At 36.6% G+C, this 26,894-nt stretch overlaps 1 protein-coding gene across 7 annotated transcripts in view; it reads left to right on the top strand.

Annotated features, from left to right (window-relative positions):
* The window catches only part of LOC110834432 (uncharacterized), a 337,206-nt gene that overhangs the window by 150,894 nt on the left and 159,418 nt on the right, over positions 1 to 26,894 (top strand). The window contains exon 1 of one of the 7 annotated variants that reach the window (XM_087359489.1): positions 13,531 to 13,683. The exons of the other annotated variants lie outside the window; for them this stretch is intronic. The gene's annotated coding sequence lies outside the window, so the exon portion shown is untranslated. Of the gene's footprint in view, positions 1 to 13,530; positions 13,684 to 26,894 lie in introns of those variants that run through there. 7 annotated transcript variants of the gene reach the window in all.

Raw genomic sequence — 26,894 nt, 5'->3', positions numbered from 1 at the left:
CGAACGGGGAATGTTTTTGTGTAATGCAGAATGACTTCTAGTCAGTTTCGTATTGGAAATTTTATTACGCCAATGAAACTTTTTTAAAAAAATATCAATTACGTTGAAATCTGACTTTTTCGAAAAAGAATCTTCTGGTCACGATAATAAACTACAAATTTTTAACATGAAACCTGAAAAAAAATAACAAATTTAATTTTTAAATTATAATACTTTAATATCTATATTGGACGTATTTGTTTTAAATCGTAATTTGTAAAAATTATGACTTTTTAAAAAAAAATCATTGCGGGAAACAATTCATGGTTTGCGTCTGGTTCTTTTATTTAAATCCAAAACACATCATATCACATTTTTCTCCATTTATTTTATGTCCCCAGGTGATTTCATTACACAGAATCGTACTTAAACATTTTAAGCCGAATGCCATGTAAACGCTATTTGAAAACGTAGCCCGTACCGCAAAGAAAACACTGTTTATCCATTAAAAAACTAATTTGTCACTCTTGTATAATGAAATGATCGTTGTTGTTTACACTCAGAATTATACGAACCTTATAAATACGCTATGGGAAAATAATACAAATTTAATGATTATTAACGCAGATGGTAATATATCTCCCACTGGGCATATAAGTGTTAAGCGTGATTATAAATGATGAATTATGAATAATCAACAATAAGGCACTTGTATAGTATTTTAAAAAATTACTATTCTAGTGTTTGAAAAGGAAAGCATCATAATCAGGATAGCCAACCTAAGGACAGATAGCAATACCGAGGCTTCCCAACGTACCTGTCAACCCTTTAATGGTGAGTGGTAACTACATGTACCACGTGGTATAGTAATCAAGACTTTTTACCTTAGACATTTTTAATATTATTCTTAAAATAAACAGCGAACATAAAATACCATTAAGCAATTAAGACAGACTGTGTTTTCTTTGAGGTGCGGACTGCGGAGTGCATTTTAACCTAGGCTTGGCTGGAACCAAATCTCTCATCCCATCAGATGTATATATAGAAAAGTAATTAGAGATTCTGAGTGGGTAGGGAAACGTATGTTAAGCCTGATCTAGTGTCAGAAATTCAACACTTACACTCAAGTAGCATCTGATGAGATTTTAAAGTGAGCACGGAGCTTTTAACACCAGGGTAGCGTGCTCTCTTACTTAAGACGGCATGCTGCCCTGCAGTATTGCAGATGGAGCTTAATTTTGTCTTCGGTTGTCTCGTCTCATCGGCTCCAGTCTGTCGGCAACCTTTTTACTTGTCCTAGCTTGTACGAGCAAGCACTTCCCTTTTAAACCACAAGAGAATAACACTCACTAATGTACTTATATTGTTCTGTTTATTTTATTTCATCTTCGTAGAATTCTTTTGTATCTTTTGCTTTCTTTATTTCTTTATTCCAGGTTTCGTTCATCTTCTCTTCTTATTTTTTTTACTTATTTATTACTTTGTAGCTTTGTTTTATTTATTTCCTATGCTCTTTCTATATCTCTACATCTTTTTTAACTTTTTTCGTCATAAATTAAAATCCTTCCCCTTCTTATCACTTCCTCTCATTCGGACTCTCATCGCGTCCCCTCTTTCTCCTTGCAATTTCTTGTGACCGTCTGTCAAAATATTTATCACCGTGATTCCACTCCCTCCCCCCCCCCCCCCGTTGCCAAATATATATATTATCGATAACATTTTAACTCAACCACACACGTAATCTCCGAATATAATGGACAGTATCCGCCACGCTTGTCAGGACGAGTGCGTCTTTTTTGCGATGCGGAGAAATTTTAAACTAAGTTCTGACGTTAACCGCTGTGGTAGCAAGAAAGCAGGACGTTTATTTTTGGGTCTATCGGAGTGTGAGTTTTGTTTTGGTGACTTTTTTCCTTCAGAAATCTGACTTAAGTCGCTGTAAAGATGTTTCTTTTATAATTTGATTACATTATAAGGGATTCTCGTAAATTTTGTAATTTTAATATTTTCAGAGATAATTTTGCAATAATTTGTATTAATCTTTAACACAAAATAATGTTAATTTCGAGTGTTATATATTTTTATCTGTTCCCCAAGTAAATACTGAATTGTTAACGTAACGCAGTATATAAACCCTACATACAATAAAATACCGTGTTAAATATTCTTCATTGCCTGAGTTGTACTTGATATAAACGACGTTTCTGCACTCTTAGTATTAGGTTTTCGCGAGTGAAATTCTACTTGCAATTTCGAGTTTCGAGAATCAGCCACGTCGAATGATAAAAATTATCTGATGTTTCGGCAGACAATACAGTTGCCATCTTCCGGGTGAATTTCTGATCATTAATTAACCAACCAAACATCTAAACAAGTACTGAGTCTTGCTAGGTTAAACCATTGCCATCTTCCGGGTGAATATCTGATCATTAATTAACCAACCAAACATCTAAGAAAGGACTGAGTCTTGCTAGGTTAAACCATTGCTGTATACGAAACGTATTGATAGAAATGGCAAACGGGGCCTTATAATATTTTACAGGGGATGTGTTTGCCCTAACTTGATTTTTGACTTGGCGGAAGGCCTTGACTTTTGTGAATATGGGCAAATGCTAATGGAGAAGGTGATCCCAACAGGAAAATTGTCGTTTACAAGAACGACTTTGGTTGGATGCATGCTGGGAGTTGAACTAACAAGCGATGGTACCGTTTTAACTGATGGTACGTGCAACTTGGGATAGGGGAACCATTTTACCTGAAGGCCTCCATGATTTCGGAAGACGGGCCGTACCCCTTTTAACCCTGGCATCTGAGGAAATCCACGGAAAACCTCAGACAGTGTATATACGTTTTTAGATAGGAGGTATACTTAAAAGTATTTTATCATCTCTGTAACCCAACCACGTCCTTATGTCAATCGTACTAACAGTACCACTCAACCATTTAAGTATAGATTTGACCTGAAATCGTAACTGTAGTGTTTCCTGAAACGTCGGATAATTTTCAACGGCTCATCCCCGAGAGGTGAAGATATACAAATTCTGATTATTATTTACAGTGGCAAATAATAATAAGTTCTAAATGAAGATGGCTGTCTTCTGGGTTATAGCGCAGTGTAGTCTGATAGAAGTTTACCGACCTTTCAGAAGTGTTTGCTGCTTCCATCATCAGGGCGATCAGTAGATGTTGGACCGCTGGTAACGTCGTTAAACATCTACCAGACTACACGGCTCAACAACCCAGAAGACAGAAATTTACATACTCATCGCCCTGATGACGGAGGCAGTATGACCTCTGAAACGTTAGTTAACATCGACCAGACTACACAGCGGACAAACCAGAAGACAGAAATCTTCATACTCTGATGACGGAGGCAGTATGACCTCTGAAACATTGGTAAACATCTACCAGACTACACAGCGCAACAACCCAGAAGACAGAAATCTTCATACTCATCGCCCTGATGATGGAGGCAGTATGACCTCTGAAACATTGGTAAACATCGACCAGACTACACAGCGCAACAACCCAGAAGACAGAAATCTTCATACTCTGATGACGGAGGCAGTATGACCTCTGAAACGTTGGTAAACATCGACCAGACTATACAGCGCAACAACCCAGAAGACGGAAATCTTTATACTCTGATGACGGAGGCAGTATGACCTCTGAAACGTTGGTTAACATCGACCAGACTACACAGCGCAACAACCCAGAAGACAGAAATCTTCATACTCATCGCCCTGATGATGGAGGCAGTATGACCTCTGAAACGTTGGTTAACATCGACCAGACTACACAGCGCAACAACCCAGAAGACAGAAATCTTCATACTCATCGCCCTGATGATGGAGGCAGTATGACCTCTGAAACGTTGGTTAACATCGACCAGACTACACAGCGCAACAACCCAGAAGACAGAAATCTTTATACCCTGATGACGGAGGCAGTATGACCTCTGAAACGTTGGTTAACATCGACCAGACTACACAGCGCAACAACCCAGAAGACAGAAATCTTCATACTCATCGCCCTGATGATGGAGGCAGTATGACCTCTGAAACATTGGTAAACATCGACCAGACTACACAGCGCAACAACCCAGAAGACAGAAATCTTCATACTCTGATGACGGAGGCAGTATGACCTCTGAAACATTGGTAAACATCTACCAGACTACACAGCGCAACAACCCAGAAGACAGAAATCTTCATACTCATCGCCCTGATGATGGAGGCAGTATGACCTCTGAAACATTGGTAAACATCGACCAGACTACACAGCGCAACAACCCAGAAGACAGAAATCTTCATACTCTGATGACGGAGGCAGTATGACCTCTGAAACATTGGTAAACATCTACCAGACTACACAGCGCAACAACCCAGAAGACAGAAATCTTCATACTCATCGCCCTGATGATGGAGGCAGTATGACCTCTGAAACATTGGTAAACATCGACCAGACTACACAGCGCAACAACCCAGAAGACAGAAATCTTCATACTCTGATGACGGAGGCAGTATGACCTCTGAAACGTTGGTTAACATCGACCAGACTACACAGCGCAACAACCCAGAAGACAGAAATCTTCATACTCATTGATCTGATGACGGAGGCAGTATGACCTCTGAAACTTTGGTTAACATCTACCAGACTACACAGCGCAACAACCCAGAAGACAGAAATCTTCATACTCTGATGACGGAGGCAGTATGACCTCTGAAACGTTGGTTAACATCGACCAGACTACACAGCGCAACAACCCAGAAGACAGAAATCTTCATACTCATTGATCTGATGACGGAGGCAGTATGACCTCTGAAACGTTGGTTAACATCGACCAGACTACACAGCGCAACAACCCAGAAGACAGAAATCTTCATACTCATCGCCCTGATGATGGAGGCAGTATGACCTCTGAAACATTGGTAAACATCGACCAGACTACACAGCGCAACAACCCAGAAGACAGAAATCTTCATACTCTGATGACGGAGGCAGTATGACCTCTGAAACGTTGGTTAACATCGACCAGACTACACAGCGCAACAACCCAGAAGACAGAAATCTTCATACTCATTGATCTGATGACGGAGGCAGTATGACCTCTGAAACGTTGGTTAACATCGACCAGACTACACAGCGCAACAACCCAGAAGACAGAAATCTTCATACTCATCGCCCTGATGATGGAGGCAGTATGACCTCTGAAACATTGGTAAACATCGACCAGACTACACAGCGCAACAACCCAGAAGACAGAAATCTTCATACTCATCGCCCTGATGACGGAGGCAGTTTGACCTCTGAAACGTTGGTAAACATCGACCAGACTACACAGCGCAACAACCCAGAAGACAGAAATCTTCATACTCATCGCCCTGATGACGGAGGCAGTATGACCTCTGAAACGTTGATTAACATCGACCAGACTACACAGCGCAACAACCCAGAAGACAGAAATCTTCATACTCATCGCCCTGATGACGGAGGCAGTATGTCCTCTGAAACGTTGGTTAACATCGACCAGACTACACAGCGTAACAACCCAGAAGACAGAAATCTTCATACTCATCGCCCTGATGACGGAGGCAGTATGACCTCTGAAACGTTGGTAAACATCGACCAGACTACACAGCGCAACAACCCAGAAGACAGAAATCTTCATACTCATCGCCCTGATGACGGAGGCAGTATGACCTCTGACACGTTGGTAAACATCGACCAGACTACACAGCGCAACAACCCAGAAGACAGGAATCTTTATACCCTGATGACGGAGGCAGTATGACCTCTGAAACGTTGGTTAACATCGACCAGACTACACAGCGCAACAACCCAGAAGACAGAAATCTTTATACCCTGATGACGGAGGCAGTATGACCTCTGAAACGTTGGTTAACATCGACCAGACTACACAGCGCAACAACCCAGAAGACAGGAATCTTTATACCCTGATGACGGAGGCAGTATGACCTCTGAAACGTTGGTTAACATCGACCATTCTACACAGCGCAACAACCCAGAAGACAGAAATATTCAGACTCACCGCCGTGAAAACTTCAAATGCCATGAAGTTATAAAATTACTTCCGATCACTTGAATTTCTGATCGCCGTGTGCATGCCTCTAACGTTGGACATTATCCAAATTATAATTGTTACAGATCTTTAGAGAATCTTTACGAAGTTCTTATCCCTATTCAGAACTGGTTCATACATCACATCCGAACCTATAGGAAAGCGTCAAACCAGTGGTTTCTTATGATGTATAGAAACAAGGAGACACGGGTCCAACTATTGATCCTCAAAGAAACAAGATGTTTTTGTTCTACCACCTCGCCTTCTGTCTCTCTTCGTAACTCCTGTTCTTGCAAGTTTGTGGCCTGATCTGTTCGTACCATCACATCATCTATCTTATTTCAACATGACATATCTGTCAGTCAGCATCCCCACTACCTCGTGTTGACTCCGAAGAAATTATACCGTTTTACCGTTCCTCTGGGTTGATCATCTCAGCTTGAGATGAATTAAAGTTTTTGGATAAAATAAAGAACAGACTTGAAATACTAACCAGAACCGAAACGTGAAATCAATTTTTCAGTATGGCATGTCCAAGAATTCCTCCCGCAACTGTTACGAGCCGCTCGTAACGGTTGCTCACGCGAAGAAGTTTCTTTTAAATTCTAAGTTCGCTCCAGTAATACACTGTATAATCCTTATACTTTACGTGCAAAGGAGAAATATTATTTGGCTAGTAGTAACTTATTAGAACCACGGTGGTCTAGCGGTTAGAATGCTGGCCTTGTAATCCTGGGGGTCTCGGGTTCGATTCCCGGCGGTGCCCGAATTTATAACTTGTGTTGGGCAAGGCCGTGGTCTAGGCAACACGGAGTTTTCCTCCGTGGCATCCCAACAATTACTCCATTCACACACAGAAGAAGGCAATGGCAAACCACTTCTGGATCATCTGCCAAGAACGTATATGAACAGTCCCAGTCCGAGAAAAGGATGGAATGATCCTGTTCATATGGACCTGTCGTCAGACAGAACACTAAATAATAATAAGATGAGGTGGTCTAGCGGTTAGAATGCTGGCCTTGTAATCCTGGGGGTCTCGGGTTCGATTCCCGGCGGTGCCCGAATTTATAACTTGTGTTGGGCAAGGCCGTGGTCTAGGCAACACGGAGTTTTCCTCCGTGGCATCCCAACAATTACTCCATTCACACACAGAAGAAGGCAATGGCAAACCACTTCTGGATCATCTGCCAAGAACGTATATGAACAGTCCCAGTCCGAGAAAAGGATGGAAGGATCCTGTTCATATGGACCTGTCGTCAGACAGAACACTAAATAATAATAAGATGAGGTGGTCTAGCGGTTAGAATGCTGGCCTTGTAATCCTGGGGGTCTCGGGTTCGATTCCCGGCGGTGCCCGAATTTATAACTTGTGTTGGGCAAGGCCGTGGTCTAGGCAACACGGAGTTTTCCTCCGTGGCATCCCAACAATTACTCCATTCACACACAGAAGAAGGCAATGGCAAACCACTTCTGGATCATCTGCCAAGAACGTATATGAACAGGTCCCAGTCCGAGAAAAGGATGGAAGGATCCTGTTCATATGGACCTGTCGTCAGACAGAACACTGAATAATAATAATAAATAGTAACTCATTGTGCACAGCATGCTCAGAAAGTGTGATATAAACCTATCTCCCTCCCAACAACACTTTTGTGAGGTGTGAAGATATACGACTTGGACGATATGAAGGACTAAGACCATTATCTTCGGAATCTTATTAACTACCAGCTTCAGGGTTCCCACACATGTAATCACATGGGGCAGAGCGCTTTCAAAGAACTCTTTGGTCACTCGGCTAAACAAGAACTTTCCTTCATTTTGTGGAATCTGAAAGTACGAGGCGCGTCCTCAAAGTAAGTTTCCCACTCGTCCCACAGCTAGCAAACCTTATATTGCGCGAAGCGACTGTGCGTACGTGATAGAGCAATGACGTAGCATGGCGCATGCACTAACGGCACCTCCCGCGTTCTCACAGTAGCATCGTTGCAGCTGTTGAAGATGGAGGTTCTTATTCCAGCTCCCGCCGACTGTGAAGTGCGGTCAGTGATAACGCTAGGCCGCACACGGCTTGACGGACAGCAAGTCTCCTGCAGGAGTTCAGCTGGGAGGTGTTTAATCATCCACCCTACAGCCCGGACCTCGCTCCCAGTGATTTCCATCTTTTCCTACACCTCAAGAAATTCCTGTCCGGTCAGCGTCAGCGTTTTGAGAATGACAGAGAGGCGGAGATGGTTGTCACACAGTGGTTCCAATCCCAGGCGGCAGACTTCTACGACACAGGTATTCAAAAGTTGGTCCCACGGTATGACAAATGTCTCAATTCCGGTGGCGAATATGTTGAAAAATAGCTGGACACTTGCTGTATCTGTTGCAATAAATATTTCCATGAAATTGTGTTTTGTTTCTGTAAACGGCCCCAGGGAAACTTACTTTGTGGACGAGCCTCGTACATTATAGTTTTTAGAAAGTCTTCCACAGTACACTAAACTAGAGGAATAATTCTTCAGTTCGAAGCTCTTCAGCGTGTGTATGAAAGGTCTTTACAAACTTTGTGAGCGGGTTTTATACAGCAAAACAGTGCATAAAGTTCAAATGAACATGGGCCCAAAAACCCTTTCTTTTCGAGTAATATTCCAGTAAAATACTTCGCGTAGTCCCACTTCGACTGATGTTTCTATCTTTTGTACTTAATACTGCAGGGCACCAAGGCCTGTGTGTATAATTTTACCTTCATATGACTTCATAGTGGAGAATTATGGGTAATGACGTTATTATGGAGGATAATTCTTCCATTTCCCCAGTTTAAGCAACCGTCAAGTTGGTATTACCGAGTATATGGAATTAAAAATTACGAGTTTCGACTAGCTATCGATAGCATAATCTTTACATCGAATTTTGTTGAAATCCGTTCAACCGTTCCTTAGTTTTGTGTGTATAGATTGACAAAAAAGTTGCTACGAAAGTCGCTTCGTAGAGATTTGAATGCGTCTAATAAATTGGGAACGTATCTACGCCTCTAACAGTATTCGAAAGCCGTGCGAAGATCATGATGAATGTTGGCCTATTTCGAAAGCAACAAAATTATATTTTTAATTTTTGTTTACAAGAGTATAACTTTCGAAATGTAGTTTATGTTAACACATGAAAAATGTAATAAAATATTACGATTTTAATTTCATCTGTATAAAGTTATAAACAGTACGTTCACAGCTGATGTTCTTAAAGCACCTTGTCCTGCGGTCGACCGCTGTAATCGATAGCGATATCGACTATCGACGACTCACCAGGATAACTATGTGTCCCTCTAGCTTTTACTGTGGAAACAACAAATGAACTCGACATCCAAGTAGCACTCAATCGTGAGATATAGTACGTCGTTTAATACTGTGGAGAGGCGTTCAATAAAATATATACAGCCTATAATAAAGCTACTATGAAGGAACAGAAGAAGAGGAACATTAAGACACGTTTTATAGGATGTCATAAAACCAAGAAGCATCTGTTACGCCATTCTGTGTACTGTCATTGTATTACTTTGAAACTAAATATTATTCTGCGTATGAAGATAGTTGTCTTCTGAGAAGTTGCACTGTGTAATCTGGTAGAAAACTACAAACGTTGCCTCATCGCCCTGGTGGTGAATACAGTAAACATCTTGAAACTTCGATAAACCACTAGTTTCAAGTAGGTATCAGGTTATCTAAGTGTTACAAGTACGTGTTGTGTCATAGTCACATTTCTTGGAAAAGTAAATGCTAATTTTAATAAGACTGTCTTCTGGGATGTTAAACTGCTTTGTTAAATAGAAATTTACTGATGTTTCGGAGGTGTTTACTACCACTATCATCAGGGAGATGATAGAAAAAGTAAGAAAAATTCTATGAAATGTCGATTAATTTGTACCAGATTATATGACGAAATATTCCAGGAGACAGTCGTCCTTATGCTTGTAGCCAGAAGAACTCGATGGACACCAAATGTGGCTTTTGATATTTTAAAGTCATTGTTCCCTGACACCGATTAATGTTTGAGGACATTATGGCGAGATGGACTTACTATAAAGTGTTAAAGTGAATGTAAAATTTATTTTCTTTCACAAAAGTAAATGCAGGTGATATACTGACTCTATATCATAATAAAACGTTTTTATCTTTGGGAGGAGAATTAAAATAATTGATAAATTGTTACAGATTTAAAATAAAACGCGGTAAATTCATTATGTCTATTAATTAATTGAAACTGAATTAAGATGTAATCAGAAAATTGCTTAAATTGTAACTTCTGTTATCAGAAACACAGTTTTGGAAAATCCAAAATGTGTGATTTAAAATTCTAGTCGAAAGGCCGGGTTGTGTCACAGAATCGTCAGGTAGTTAGTTTGTTACTTAATTAATTAGTTACTTTCGTGGTATAAAACGTTGAAAATTAGTGAGGAAAGAGTTTATAATTTTCCAGTGTCAGACGAACTTTCATTATCTTACACAGATATTTATTTTGGCCGTCTATACACAAACTTATTAAAATGAGTTGTTAAAATATAACATTCACAATATAAATATAAAATATATAAAATATGTTATGTTTTGGTGCTCTTTTTATCGTATTACGATATTACATTCCATTTTGACACCTTCATATTAGAAACGACATGTTTCGATGTACTGAGACATCATCTTCAGGTTATCAATTCTATTAATTTTATAAACTATTATATACTAAGCTGCGTTGCATTTATTTGATTTTATGCGTTTGTGAATCCATCCATCTTCATGATTGATTTGGTGTTAATGTTTCGTTGTTTATTGTCTTGTTGTAATGTGTTGTATCATGTCTGACACCGGGAGACGATAACCTGATACTCTGTATCTGTATTCGAATCAACACAAACATGACGCAATTGAGATACAAATTTCATTATCTGTTGTCATAGAGTTAATTATTTATTTAATTTTTTAGATGGTGAAATTGAGTAGGGTGATATTGATGGGGAATATAATGTGCTTTTGAAAGATAAGAAATGCTTGCATAATTTCTGAAATAAATAAACACTTGCGTGATTAAGAGTTAGAAAGTTATTATACAGAATTTAAAATACGTAGAATTTTTGAATGTGAATTAATTTCGCTCAGGATAGAGACGATTGGCAAACTTTCGAGTACCATACAACACAAGTAATTCCTTGGAAAACTGAGTAACAGTTAGTTTCTCAAGTAATACTGTACTCCGTGAAATGAACAACTTATTCAATCAACTGATTTTTAAATATCGATAACTGATAAAACGTAAAGAATTTATCAAGTGTCACATTATATATGTTAAATTACCTTCTTCTGCACTGATTAATTAAACGTAAAAACGTAGTTTTACTTCTGGTATTTAAAATGCCTTCTGTGACGGCAATCGGGCACAGAGCATTTAATTGTCGTGACATAACCTCACAATTTCTTTGAGATCCTTCTGGATTCTAATGATTCTGCGATCTTTCAGTCAACGCAAAAGTTTCCTTTAACTTTCTTGCTATGTTCTGCAGCAAAATGTGTCTAGGAATATATAAGGAAGAAAGGAAGTTTACAAACACTAAAACATTAGCATACGCATCAACTGGTTATCCATCATGGCTGTTTAATTTCGTTTTTGTTCATCTCATCTGAACTTGTAAACACAGATATCAGTTTTGTCTGGATATTCTAAAAGTTTTCAAAACTTTGTGGAAACCTCATACAATATTTAGTCTTTGCATGCTGGTAATTTTCTCTCCGTGTTTTCCAACAAACTGCTTCAAGGAATTCGAAAATAAAAGAGAGAAGTAAAAGGTGAACGCCCGCAAAACGGAAGTCGTAAGCAATTGATGGGCCACAACGATAATAAATAAAAGTGATGGCTGAAAAGTAAGAATCAAGAAAGAACGTGTGAAATATGAGAAAGATGAAAAGATTATAAAAGCCGAACAGACACTTAAGACAAAATCAATAACATTTGTTAGAAACGTTAAAAATATGACCTCCTCTTCTGATAAAATATATTTCAGTATTATAGGAAGGACAGACGAAGTTTAAAATAACCTGTAATTTCTAAAATAGTATTGAGGTGAGTGTTATTAAAATAAAAATAGGACCTTTACTCTAAATTCAGATTTAATAATTTGTTAGTTTTTCTCGAGGAATTCTTTCTTCTTATTATAGTTATTTGTCTAAAGTTCTTAAATACGCTGTACAAACTTTTTAATGAATATCTGTGAAAAAATTATATATTAATGTTTATTCATGTTGTAAACATGTGGGTCTAATTATATTCGGTCTTATTGACAACATTCTACGGTCTGAATGACGTCCAAGAAACATAATTTAGGTTAATAAATCCTTTTGGTTCAGATCTGCCAACTTTGATGTTAAACAACACTTATCTCATAATTTTCAGTGTCTAATTTGTTAAAATTATTTTCCTTCTTTCAGTTATTATTTAAGGTTACTGTAGAGTTTCAACCATGTTGATTTTTGAAAGTAATTTCGTGTAATAATTAGCAGTTTCTAAACAAGTTCGGAAATGTATTCATGGCGTCAGATATCCCTTTTCGATCCTTTGCCTGTAAAATTTTAATTCATGAATGTTAACTGTGGATAAATAATATAAAAGTGACAGGGTCGAGAAGCAAAGGTCATTTATATAAAATGCGATTATTATTATTATCAAAAGTGTCTCCTGTATTACTAAATAACACAGAATAAGAAACGATGTAGTAGCCTATGATTATATCCGAAACAATTTGATTCTCGCGAAAAAGTGAATTTTACATAAAATGTTTTGTTATTCTGTGTAATGTTTGTTCGAAACATATTTTTACTTTATTTAATTTTTATGGAGTTAAGTTGGATATGTGCGAACAAACACAAAGTCTTCGTCTAAGGATCCGTTATTGTGGTCGAATATCAGACAAAACTGGATTATTAAGGCCACAAATTTTATTGCAAATCTCACGTGTCACTAGTATTGAACATCTGTTCTGCGGTCATTGACTTTATAGATGCGGAGATATGGATGGGAACTGTAAGCGAATTGTCGTAGGCAATCATTGGAAACGTGCCAGAAATACAGCAGTGTGCTAGTCGGCTCGGATAGCGTCATTATTAAAAAGCAATAAACCACCACGTGTCCCACGCCACAGACAAACAATGATATTAGGGATAATTCTACAATGACACGGCTGTGTATGATAGTACCAGAAAAGAGACCAGTATTAATGTATTAGTTACTTCTAGAAGTCCAATTAGCCTTCTTTAATGGAAATGGGTCATACACAGATTCGAACTCAGGAAGATTCTATAAAAAAATACATTTCTGCTTCCGTTTCTATCCTAAAATGAAATAGATGAGTAAAATAACTCGTATTATTAAGAAATATATTCATCAAAAGTTTTTAAATTTTGCGCCGTAAGGTTCGTCATGTTGGTACTCACCTCCAGTGGAAGATGGCGTGTTGTCTCGTTGCGGTTTTCAATCTTCGTGTGCAAAAATGTGTTTTCTGGTGTTTAATCTTTCGTATATACCGTCACAACTTATCGACATTGACAGCGGAAGATTTGTGTTTGGTTTAGAGCTATAAACATTCATTGAAGACTTTGCAAGTAAGTCATAAATAATACTAATTTCTTCAATCAAATTGTCTTGTGTTATTTAGATTGTGGTTTGGCAAACAGGTGAGCCAACTTCGTGATAAATGTACCAGGTTTGTGTGTAAACTGTACACAGACCTTATATCACATTTCTTTTGATCAATCGATGTGTTTACTTGATAATGCTCGTTTTAGTGCTTATAACTTTATTTTGAATAAGTTAACTTTTGCTGTGTTTTGAACTTGGTCACATGAATGCATTTTACTTTGTTGTTAACATGAAGGTGTTACTTTACTGCCATATATTGCTCTGTTTTTTAACTCCTCTTTGCCAAACATTGTTCACAATGAAAAAATCACGTTCTGTAACATCAATTGGTAAACACAATAGTCGTCTATGAGAATAATGTGGGTATTTTCAAAAATTTTCGTAAATTTCCACATGAAAATATTTCTTTACACACTTAACATGACATGTGGCATGCAGTCCTGCATTTACAAATCACTTCTAATGTTTTTAAAGTGATTTATATTTTAGTATGTCATTTTAAGCCAGTCTTTCTTGCCTGAACACACTAGAATTTTATTTAAGTCACTGTATCCAATATCAGCTGGATTTTTGGCTATTTTGACTTAGTCTGTCTACACTCATTTAAGGCAAATACCTCGATAATTGCCCAATTCTATCATTTATTGCTACAAAACCTCTGCTGGTTGAACGTCAAAGAACCAAAAATTTAACATGCTAATCTTCTGTGCGGCAACGCTATGTGGACCTATAAGTATATACCATCGTTTCGGAATAACACATTGCCTTTGTCTTTAGAACAAAAACCCTGAAGATGGGAGAATTATTTTCCTCCGAAACGTTGATCCTCAGTTATAAGCCCATAAGTCATGTTGCACAGAATATCAACATAATAATTCGATTCAAATGAAATAACTCGTGTCCTTGATTGAAGATTTAAGCGGATAGGTTGATGATCAACATGGATTATATTCCCCTTGCTATTACAGGGTTGTGAGTGTTTCTTCTGTAATCTTGTACCTAATTTCTGAAATCTACTCGCCTTTGATATATATTAATGAAACAAATCTGGAATTCGGTTAGTAAATGTTTTTTTCGCTATTATAAACATCCTGTGTTGATAATTATTAATATTCTCTCTTTACACGTAGTTCATAGGGAGAACGCTTTATGGACTGGTCATGTTTGTTTGTACGTCTGTCCACTTGATTCTGATGGAGGACCTCTGGACGAATTGAAATTAAATTTGATGTGAAGTTTGTGAAATTCTGCACAACCGCAAAATCGTACTTTTGATATCCTACGACCGGTGATAACAAAAGTAAAAGTCGCGAAGTATACACTGAAGTGCTGCGATCTAGTAACCAAAGTGAGAACTGTCGAGCAAGGCGGATTTAATACTTCTAAATGCACGTTACAGAGAACAAAACTTGTTTTGTTATCAGTCGCCCAGGTCCACGTGTGCCTCATACGTGTACTGTGTGTATCTGAAATAACTTTTCTCCTTATATTATACATGTTATTTATATAATTGAAATAGTTTTGTATAAAGTAAGCAGAAATTTAAGTAGATTTTATTAAATGCTATTGTTGATGGCAGATTGTGTACTGTTCAGACACATTATCACCCACTCTCTTCATGTTTCTGGGTAATTGGCATATACAGAACTTACGATTTATAGCTGATAAGATTAAGACTTGGAGGGATTTAATTTTCGTGTTGTTAAAATAATAATAATTCAAATTACATAAATGCCATTTTATGTAATTCATTCTTAAGGGGCCTCGATAATTAATCTCTCCCATGGCCTCACCATTGGCTGTGCCCCCACAGTTAATTATTTTATTCGTATCTTATTTTTATTTGCCTTATTAACTTTATTAATTTTATGATTCTCCATTCTTCATTTCAAAGATATAGCATTTCAAGAATTATAATATATGTATATATAAACTATAACATTTTAATTCGTATCCTGCAGATTAACTAGAGTTTGAAATATTTTTTTAAATATCTTTGAATTTTATTTCTGACCCAAAAATTTTAATAGTATTAAAAATATATTAAAATTGGCCGTCAATCACAATATAAGATAATTAAAAGATTAAAATATCATTTTACGTTCCGTATCGAGTACTCGATTTACATGTGGAACATTTACGACATGTTTCGGCTATATATAGCCATCATCAGGTGTTATGATAAGAAAAATGAAAACTATAAACCTTAAAAATCAGTAAAAATCAGTAATTCAGTTAAAACGTTTATAACATAACACCTGATGATGGCTATATATTGCCGAAACATGTCGTAAATGTTCCACATGTAAATCGAGTACTCGATACGGAACGTAAAATGATATTTTAATCTTTTAATTATCTTATATTGTGATTGACGGCCAATTTTAATATATTTTTAATACTATTTAAATAAATCACAATATGACGCACATACAATATCTTATACCCAAAAATTTTAATAAAATAAACCGAAATAATAATTTGGTGTTTGAATTATAACTAGAACCACCAAATCTTTGGGCAGAGAATATAAACAAAGGTTTTACTTTCCCATATCTCGGAGTAATTTTCCGGCTGATGTGAAACAGTGAAGCCAGAAGACTTAGATTATGTCACGACGGGGCTGGTACGTGGGTTTATTGATACTTTTGTTGCTATGGTTACCACGTGCCGAGGTAAAGCGCGTGTCTGTTGTGTATTGGATCTCAATTATTGTAAGGGCTTTGGAAACTTATTTATGATTCTTACTTCTGTAACTTTTCATGAGATAGGTATTGTGTTTCCGGTACCGGTCTCAGAATCTTATTGGAGGTTTGGAATTGAACAGTTTTAAGTCGTTATTATATTTATTTAGTGTTCTGTCTGAGGACAGGTCCATATGAACAGGATCCTTCCATCCTTTTCTCGGACTGGGACCTGTTCATATACGTTCTTGGCAGATGATCCAGAAGTAGTTTGCCATTGCCTTCTTCTGTGTGTGAATGGGATGCCACGGAGAAACCGGGGAAGCCCCTGGAGGAAACCTCCGTGTTGCCTAGACCACGGCCTTGTCCAACACAAACTATAAATTCGGGCACCGCCGGGAATCGAACCCGAGACCCCCCAGGATTACAAGGCCAGCGTTCTAACCGCTAGACCACCGTAGCTATTTTTTTAAGTCGTACTTAAATCTTTTCTTCAATTTTTGTCATTTACGGCTGAAACTTTACCCGATTCCGGGTGTGAAGCATTATTTACACTCCTGCTTCGTATTCGGGACGTCCCGGGTTCAAATCTCTGTCCGGACATCGTCTGTCCTGATTTTTATGGTTTTTCTCAGTCTTTCTAGCCAAATGCCGGGATAATACCTTAAATTAGGTCACTGCGGATGTATAGTCTGAGATACTGAAAAAGCATCGTTAAATTTAATTCAATTCAATTCAATTAATTTATTTACGTGTTTGCCAACAGCAAGAAGCCAATAACAGGCAAACACTGATAATACATACAATATTAATGAAATAATAATGGATAATAGTACACAAACAGATTAACTAAACTTATACATGTACAGTATTAAATATAACTGCCAAGTACAGGCAAACCCAAAATAGAAACAATATTAACACAGAGCAAAAATTGAAGAAATATAAATAAAAACAAATAATCCACCAAGGGAACACTAATATAATTGTAAAACTTTAACGAATATAAAAAAACAGATAACGAAGCTAGTTCATCTACAAGACAAAAATATGCTATATCGATTCTTAGACGTACCCCAATTTCGGGAATTTTAGTATGTGGAAAAATTTGTTGTAAAATTGAGGAAACATTTTCGTTTTTAGTTCTGTAAATTGCGTTCATTTCTTTACATTTCACAATATATTATTTTCGTTCTTGAATTTTACTACTTATGTTGTTCTTAACATAAGATCCGGTTGGTAAACTACCTCCATTTCACTGTTATGGAACTCGTCACCTCATAGAAGGTACTTCATAACTCTGTCACATCACGTGTCGTGTTTATCGACTTTTCCGCCCGGCGCTGTAATCACCGGACTACATTGTGTGGGCAACGTACAACACCGACCGGACATTGAACGAGGCGGTTAAATGGTTTGCCACATCCGATTATTTTTGTTTCGATTCCTCACCGATAGATCGAACTTCGCGGTTAGAGTGGTTAACACTCGTGCTTAGTATTCTGGAGTTCTAAACTCAGTCCGAAAAAAATCGACTACAATAACTGAGTTTTCTCGTGTCTTTGTTAATCCGTCTAGCTAAATGACTTTGTAGTATTTTAAATTAGGCCACGACCGCTTCCTTCAACACCATATCCTGTTTGCTATTCTCTAATAGTCTTATTATTCGAGAGATAAAGTTATTCTGCCTTTGTATGGGTTTTAATTTTTTTCGTAAAATTAGGGGTTAACATTGATTGGGCGTGTTTAAAAACAAAATGTTGAGGTTAATACTTGGACCTTGAGGAAAAGTAACAGAATGCAAGAGAAAATGAAATGATGATGGAGGAAAACAATTTGTCATTCTTTGATACTCATTCTTTCTTCTGGAACAAAATAATTAGAATATATAAGTAAAATTTATGAGAATACACGTGTTTTTAAGTAATATCTCTTATTTATAAGATGTATAATTATTTTAAAATATTTTGAGTTCTTTTAAAATATATTCAAATACGTATGTTATTAAAATTATTTAATTCTTTAATTTAAATTTACGTATTTATTTTTCTGTTCAGAGCCTAGCAGCGAATTATATAAGAACATTCTGCAAAGATGATAAAACGAATAATATGATATTGATTATGTTCGTTAGCTTGATTTGAGGTCCAGTGGCTGGTTATTGTAGAAAAGTAATACCTCTGCTTGTTCTATATTCTATATAATATTTTTGACTATAAAAGCTACTGTTAGTTTCTGAAGAAGGTTTCTGTTGTTTATAGTTCATCTGCATTTATTTGTATCTTCCTTCTTTTTATATTTTATCTTCATGCTCAGTGATAACTTTTGTGAATTATTTTTCCTGTGGTTACAGTAAAGTCGTCGTGCAGTTGAGTGATGTCTGCACTTGGCCTATATCTCAGCCATGATTCTTATCGTTCTGATTCTGTTTTGTTTCGCAGAAAAGTAGAGTGAAATGTAATAAAGAATGTTTCATCATGCTGGGAGAAGTCGGTTTGTTTTGTTCAACGTCATTCTGTTTCTCTTCAGACTAATGAAGACTAGGAAATTGAAGTTACAACAGGAAAACGTGAAATTGTGAGGTTAATGTACAAACGTGTCTTGGCGTCTCTGCTTTGTTCATACTCAGTTCGCTACTCATTAAAACATGGCGTGTCCTCATTTCTGATCTAGAAACAGAACAAGAAAACCTGAAAGACAAAATGTGTACAGTTGAGTGATTTATGAGAGTTTAAATATGTCCGTTAAATCCATCTCTGTTCTAAAAAAGTTAATTCATGACGCGGATTGAAGTTTTTGAAAGTTATTATTTCATGTAAATGTTATACTTGTCTTATTGTGTCAGATTACTGAGTTGGGATTATAATTTTACTAATTACTCAGTCACTATATGTCTTTTAACACAATAATTATTGTTCTAAAAAGTATGTTTTTATTCCAAATCCATGAAGTAGATTCTAGAGAAATTATACTAACGAAAGATCCTTTGTATTTACCTATCAATTATAGCAGCTGAAGTTTCAGAACCGTATTTACAATTCGCCGGAGCCAGTTGAATCCAATACACATTTCCACCCTGGTTGTCTATGGTCAGTTTTAATATTAGGTCATATTCGATCTGCACCCGTCTGTGCCATGTGATATTCTTTCTTCGTGTACTCTTACCAATATTTTTGCACGCATTTCTCGTGTCTCTCAAACTTATTGGTCGAGTTATTAACACTCCAGCGTTCTGGGAAGTCCCGGATTAGGGTCTCGGCCCACAGACTGACGATTTTGATGAATTTTTATGGTTTCATTACATCCCTCGTTGCAAATTCTGAGAGAATATTCCAAAAATAAGCCACTTCCACGTAATTTAAAACCGTTTGGAGTTATTTATTCATTTAACATCATTGACGTCATATAGTCTGATTTACAGACAAAGTTATTGAATTTATTACAAAATAAATAAAAAAATAATACAATCACACACGCCTCTGGCATCTCATACTCCTAGATTAGGTCATCCCAATATTTTTACTGTAAAATAGCAGATCATGAAGGTTTGCTGTGGGCCTTTTTTTTATAAAAAGAGACAAATAAGAGTTCGAAGTAAATTTCAAACTGTACAGAACTTAACAGGTCTTGAATATTTTATTAATTTATTAAAATTGAACCAGTGTTGTATGTTTATTTTACGCTCCTACGTAAGTGTTTTGTGGACAGCGTATTATTATTATTATTATTATTATTATTATTATTAATATGGATCGTTTGTTTTTTGTTTTAATGTTGTTTCTTATCGTTGCTTGTAAATGTATTTATATTGACACAGTTATTTTGGTGCTTGGCTGTAATTGGCCTAATTTGGTTGTTGTAAAGCACATGACTAATTTAATTACTCTTAATGTTGCGAGCTGTTGTAAAAACGTCAATGAGATACGTTTTAACTAACTCAATATACTGTTAACTTCAGGGATTATAATTATTGTTATAACTCTTTATGTCGTAATTAACAAGGAATATTAATTACTATAATGATATTAATTTTTTTTATTTTCACTAAAATTTAATACTGATTATTAACAGTAATATGGTGGTTTCTGTGGTTGATATTTTATGATTTATAAAATGTATTTGAGGATTTCGGTATCAGCGTGCTGTTAGCAATGAAATTTAACAGAGATAAACTAAATCATTACTACGATATATGAAATAATTCGATGCGTATAACAAAGAAAATGTTGATTTATGTACAACCAATAGGAATCTTTTATCATTGTGAGTATTTATAAAATTTAGAATTAGTTTATAGAAGTCTAAACATGTAGGTCTACCTGAGGACGGGAATAGAGTCCCATCTCCGAAACGTAGTGGATTTTATTGATTTTATTTATTGGGCTATGAATAATATTCAGAAAAGTGTTTACTTCATGAAGTTTGATTTTAAACATTAAGAAGATAATTTTCTATATTTGGTAATGAAATGTGTTTTGGTGTCCTGCGCTTAAATGACTCATCATGTCTGTCTTTCTGTAAGACCGCTTGATTAAACTCGAGTGCCGCTGGACTGATATCGATTAAATTTGGTATAGACGTTATGCCATTGGGGATTAACCATCATCGCTCTGACGATAGAGGTAGTAAGCACCTCTGAAACGTCTGGAAATTTCTACCGTGCAACATCACAGAAGGCAGTCAGCTGCAATAAATTTAGTCTGTTAATATACATCATATTCTGAAATGCAGGTCACTTAGTCCCTTTTTGCGCTGAGACTATGGGCAGTCTCATGCCAGTATTCAAATGCAATTTTAAGGTTTGTGAAATGCATGTAGTTTGAGGCAGTAGATAAGCGTATTCAGTTTGTTACGAACTGTAAGTTCGGACAGCATTGATTACTACGGCAAGCAAAACTTTGATGAAATAGTAGCCGATAACCCACTTTAAAAGTAGGTTTTAAATGCAGGCTGTAAAGATAATTTTCTGGATTAAATTTTTTACAATTATTGTAGGTCTAACAATAAATTTTAACGCTGTGTTGCATTTAAGTTTGCAACTACAAATACTACTTATACAAATATTATGTTAACAGTTGTGCAACATTAAATACACTTTACGTATACGACGTTTCGGTAGTTGGTTTTAGTATTTTATTCGATTTTATAATAATTAATTCATTATCCTAGTATCTAATATATTCTTGTTATATGCCAGCTTCAGCCACCAATTTTAAGATAAAACAATAAAAATTATAATTATTCTTACAGTCATGTGAGGATGGGATTAGAGCCAACTGCCGAAACATCGTTTGTATCATATACAACTTGGGCTCTGAGAATTTTATCGGAGAGAAAAGATTTTAGAAAATCTTTGACCGGATTCGTGCCCTTTTTGAAGTCCAGTGCCTGGCAACATTCCACGCATAGATTCCCCTTCACAAGATTGGGTCTACTTTTATGGCTAAAATACTTTACGCAGAAGATTCACAGTGCGTGGAAGAATTGTGCGGGGTTAGTGGGCAATTCGTGGCCATTCTTTAACAGGGTGGCTTGAACAATGGTTAAACCAGCCAGCGGAACGCAGACGTCGTTATAGAACTCACGTTATATAAACCATTGGTAAAGGACGCCTGTTACAAGTTAGTAGTTACATCGCGGTAAATAGAACGAATTATGGCTGTTAGGTAAATGAATTGTTAATTAGAATCTGCATTGAGATTTAAGTTTTTTTTTACGAATTCGGATGTTTCTCTGACTATGAAAGCAGTAAACACCTCTAAAACGTCGGTAAAATGCTACCAGGCTACACGACACATCACAGAATACAGTCATCTTTAGTTTCCATGTTATCACTGAAATTATGTCATGTGAAAACGGACGGAAAAAAAGGTTATTCTCGTAAATAATTTATGAATTTTTTTTTCTGGGTAGAGTTTGTTGTCTTTAGGGCCGTGGAGAATTGTGGGTTTATTAAAAACTTTCAGAGGAACGTTCTGCTGCACTTTTCGTATCTGAAGATGGTTAGGGTTAAATCCTGAAGATGGAAACAGATTATTTCTCCGAAACATTCGTGTATGGCGACAAGATTATTATGGAATATCCCCGCAACGCATACCGACGTGAAATCTGACAATCTTAGAGACTAAAAAATGTTACCAATAAAATAAATTAAGATATTTTACAAGATGAATTTTGTAAGAAAGTTAATGTGCATAAAAATGTTTTCAGCAGGTCAACGCGTCAGTCTGACATTCACTTATGAAGACACACACACTGAGGTCGAAACAGAACACGGTCTGTCTTTGTGATGTAAAGTGATAATGAAAAAAAAACATTTGAAAATTTCACGGTAACGAAAATATTCGATTTTGGTCTTCTTGGATGTGATGCCGTGTACTTTTGTACGTGATTATCAGCGTTTCAAAGGAACATGTCGCAATTACAGGGTATACGCAGGTGATATGTTCCTCCGAAACGTCGTTAACTTTTAAACGAATTTATGTGATGTCATAAAACAGAACATACCGATTAGTTTCATCTCTTAGTTGACACTGTTTATTGTTTGAGATGCCGATATTTGTTTTAATGATTTGTGCGACCTAATGTTACATTACCGCCACGGTGGTCTAGTGTTCAGAACACTAGCCTTGTAAGTTTGGGGTCCCGGGTTCAATTCCCGGCGGTGCCACGAATTTATAACTTGTGTTGGGCAAGGCCGTGGTCTAGGCATCACGGAGTTTTCCTCCGGGGGATTCCCCGGTTTCTCCGTGGCATCCCAAAAATTACTCCACTCACACACAGAAGAAGGCAATGGCAAACCACTTCTGATCATCTCTGCCAAGCAGGTCCCTGACAACCTGAAGAGGTTGGAAGGATCCTGTTCATAATATATGGACCTGTCGTCAGACAGAACACTACCAAAAAAAAAAAATGTTACATTCTCAGATGAATTTAGATTTTATCATCACATTCGATAACAAACCAAGTAGGCTGAGTAAAGAAACGAGAGTCCAATCCAATTACTTTAATAGCTGCTCTGTGTCTAGACGTAAAGTTAAATCAATTTTCTTGTCGTTTGGAAGAAGTCACCCTTTCATTTTATGACGCAAATTTAGTCTTAATGCTAATACTTGCTTGATTTCTTGATCCAAAGTCGTCTAGTGATGTGAGTGTGACCAGTGAAACCCACGAATCTAAATCATTTACTCGGCATTGGTTTATACACGCGTCACTACCAGATGACGGCACTTGTGCTCTACAAACTTGTTATATAACAATACTGCGCGTGGCAAAGTTCATATTGACCAAAGTTAATTTATAAGAATTGTGACGCGTTCATATAATTTTCTATTGTTAATATAGATTTTTCTTTTAATTACTAAAAGTGTTTAAGTCGCAATACCAAAATATGATCCGATTTTGGCGATAAACGTGACGACAGAGTTGTAGGGGCCAATCCGTGTGTTCCGCCTACGTCACTAGCTTCAGCGAAGGAGAAAATCACATATACTTTGTAATTTATTTGTAGTGTTCTGTCTGACGACAGGTCCATATGAACAGGATCCTTCCATCCTTTTCTCGGACTGGGACCTGTTCATATACGTTCTTGGCAGATGATCCAGAAGTGGTTTGCCATTGCCTTCTTCTGTGTGTGGATGGAGTAATTGTTGGGATGCCACGGAGAAACCGGGGAAGCCCCCGGAGGAAAACTCCGTGTTGCCTAGACCACGGCCTTGCCCAACACAAGTTATAAATTCGGGCACCGCCGGGAATCGAACCCGAGACCCCAGGATTACAAGAAACATTAATGACATAGGACCTCACAGCGAACCGCAACGTATTCATGGTGGGAAATAATTTTTATAATTTGGATAGTACATACGTCCTTGTCATCATACGCAACCTAAGAAAGTGTGTTCTCCACCGGAATACACAATATATCTTAACAGATTTGTTTTGAAACGTGCATTTAGTGGCATTAAATCCGGCTTGTTAGATATTTTCCGATTTGGGTACCAGATGGCAGCATTTCAAAAGACTTTCCTTATCAGTAATATTTTTTGTAACCCGTAGTGGAATATTCAAAAGTATGATTTAAATTTGTGCAGAATAGTAAAATCTCGATACCAAATTTAATTCAAGTCCGTCCTGGGGTTCTTGAGTTAAATCGACTGGGAAGGTGGATGGACAGACAGACAACACCCCATAATGAGCTCTCGCTCTGTACTTCGTACGAAGAACGCATAAAAATGCCCCGAAACAAAATAATATTCACTCATCCATGTCTTGCTAAGAAGATGTATTTGTGCACAATACGGGAAATATATTTTCCTGCCAAACTTTCAAGGCTTTTAACTAAAAAAACCCAACTATTAATTTTAATTCTATGTTGCGGTGTTTCACTATTCAATAAAAACATGTTTTAAGCTATACTTTTGTTTATTTACCGTCATTTTTTCACGAGAAATGTTTTAGTACTTTGTTGACAAAATTGTATTTGTGTTGTGTAGCCAGTTACTGGAAATATTTATGGGTGATTTATCGTTATAACAAGACATCGTTTGAACGGAAGTCAGCTGCGGTGATTACCTCGACTTGCCACACACATTCACCAGTGCAGACAATCAAAGGAAGTTAGAAACAGCGGAAGCTAGAATTGCGTCTCTTTTTCAGTAAAAGGAAATGCGTCACAGTTAGAAATACAAGGAAAACGAAAGAAATAAAATGACGTAAAATGGATAACGATTTAGTTTTCCTTCAACAGTCTGAAGAAATATCTCGTCTTTGAAGGGTGAATTTAAGTTTTGAAAGCCAAGAAAATTAATTCACTAGACAGAGTTTGAAACATGCGCGACTATATTGTGATGTCTTCCAAATGCATCATGATGTTCTTTTGTCGATAATGTTCTTGTAGTGACAAAATTTAACATTTATATATTCTTAGTCGTTATCAAATATAGTCTCACTGACAAATAGTGTATATAATTGATCTCTAAAAATAGGTTGGAGACTTTAATACTTGGTTTAAGCCCACTGAATATCATATTAGTAATTAAGACGTAATTGGTGGTTTTTATTCATTATTATTTATTAATAAATCTATTGATTATAAGGTCGTTATTAACATATATTTGCAGTTGTACTGTAAAATTTCTTAAACTAGAAAACTATGCAGAACTGGATTAACAGTTTCTTCACCGTGTGGAGATTGATAATTCTCTTTATATGATGATTCCGCAGACTGACTTTTTGTGCAGTCAGTGATTTAATTGGATATTATCCTACAATCCACGCCTCCAGGTGAACTTTTATCACCAGGTTTCCCGACAATAATCTAGTGTTTAATGTAATCACAAAGATAATTTTACTTTACACTTACAGTAAAATTTAAATCAAAAATAAATTTTAAAATATAACTACTCTACCTTTGATTCACGAGTCCGAGACATAGACTGCGTTCGTGATTTTTTTCAGTCTCTCTAAATTAATGTTGGAATATTAGCTTAAAATAACGTTCGACGCCTTCTTCCTAATCCCTTCCCAAACTCCGAAATGGGAAGTTCGTTCTTATAAACAGTTTTGGAAGTTGATACATCGCCGTTAAATAATTTGCCATCCACCAGTCTTAATTAAGAGATGTATGTAAAAAAAATAATGTTTTGATAATGTTGTGGGTTTTGGCTCAGTGTGTACTTGTGGGTAGATGCCAACGTTTCGGAGAAACATATTATTTCCATCTTCAGGACTAAAACGTTGGAATCTATAGACGGATCTACAGACGGACCCAGAACATCATCCTCGCTGCTGTGAAAACCTCAAATCGTTTGTGTGCAATTACTGCATTTGGACGAAAAGAAACATTAAATATAACAAAATTTTGTATTACAGAACTGTGAAGTGCGTTAACTAATAAAGTTGAACGCAACGGTCACTTCCCAGGACCAACTGCTGTGATATAAGAGAGATGATTTTATTGTTTTTATGCAGCGATACGTGACTTTAAGTTGTAAAATCTTATAGCGCTTGGCGTTAAGTCATGTGGCTTCAGCCGGAAGCCAGGAATGAACAATTACGATCATCTTTATTAGTAAATAAACTAAATATATTAATCATATTTAAAATATAACGAATAGCTTATTGGGTTTGGCTGAATTTTAATTACTTATTTAATATTAAATTGTAAGAAAAACGTAAACTTGTTTAAATACTGCTATCAACACGTGGATATGTTATGAGTTAATGTACACTATGAGATGTAGAATAAACGAAGGTTAACAGATAGGGCCATCTTCAGGGCGGGGTAAGCAGGGCTGCAAACCCGGGCCCTCCACATCGTTATTACGATATGTGTGAAATATTTCTTGCACTGTGAGGTCTTAAGCGATAAGATGTGAAACAGTAACATAACGCATGTTTGAGTGCGTTAATTTCATTGTAATCACAGAACATAATATAATGAAAAAATATTCTGTAACAACTACACAGCTTGGCGCCAGTAATATTAAACT

The sequence above is a fragment of the Zootermopsis nevadensis genome, unplaced genomic scaffold (assembly GCF_977971745.1).
Source record: "Zootermopsis nevadensis isolate Lab colony 2312 unplaced genomic scaffold, Znev_1.0 Znev_ptg000031l, whole genome shotgun sequence".
Classification (NCBI taxonomy): Eukaryota; Metazoa; Arthropoda; class Insecta; order Blattodea; family Termopsidae; genus Zootermopsis; species Zootermopsis nevadensis.
This window is presented reverse-complemented; position numbering and strand designations above follow the sequence as displayed.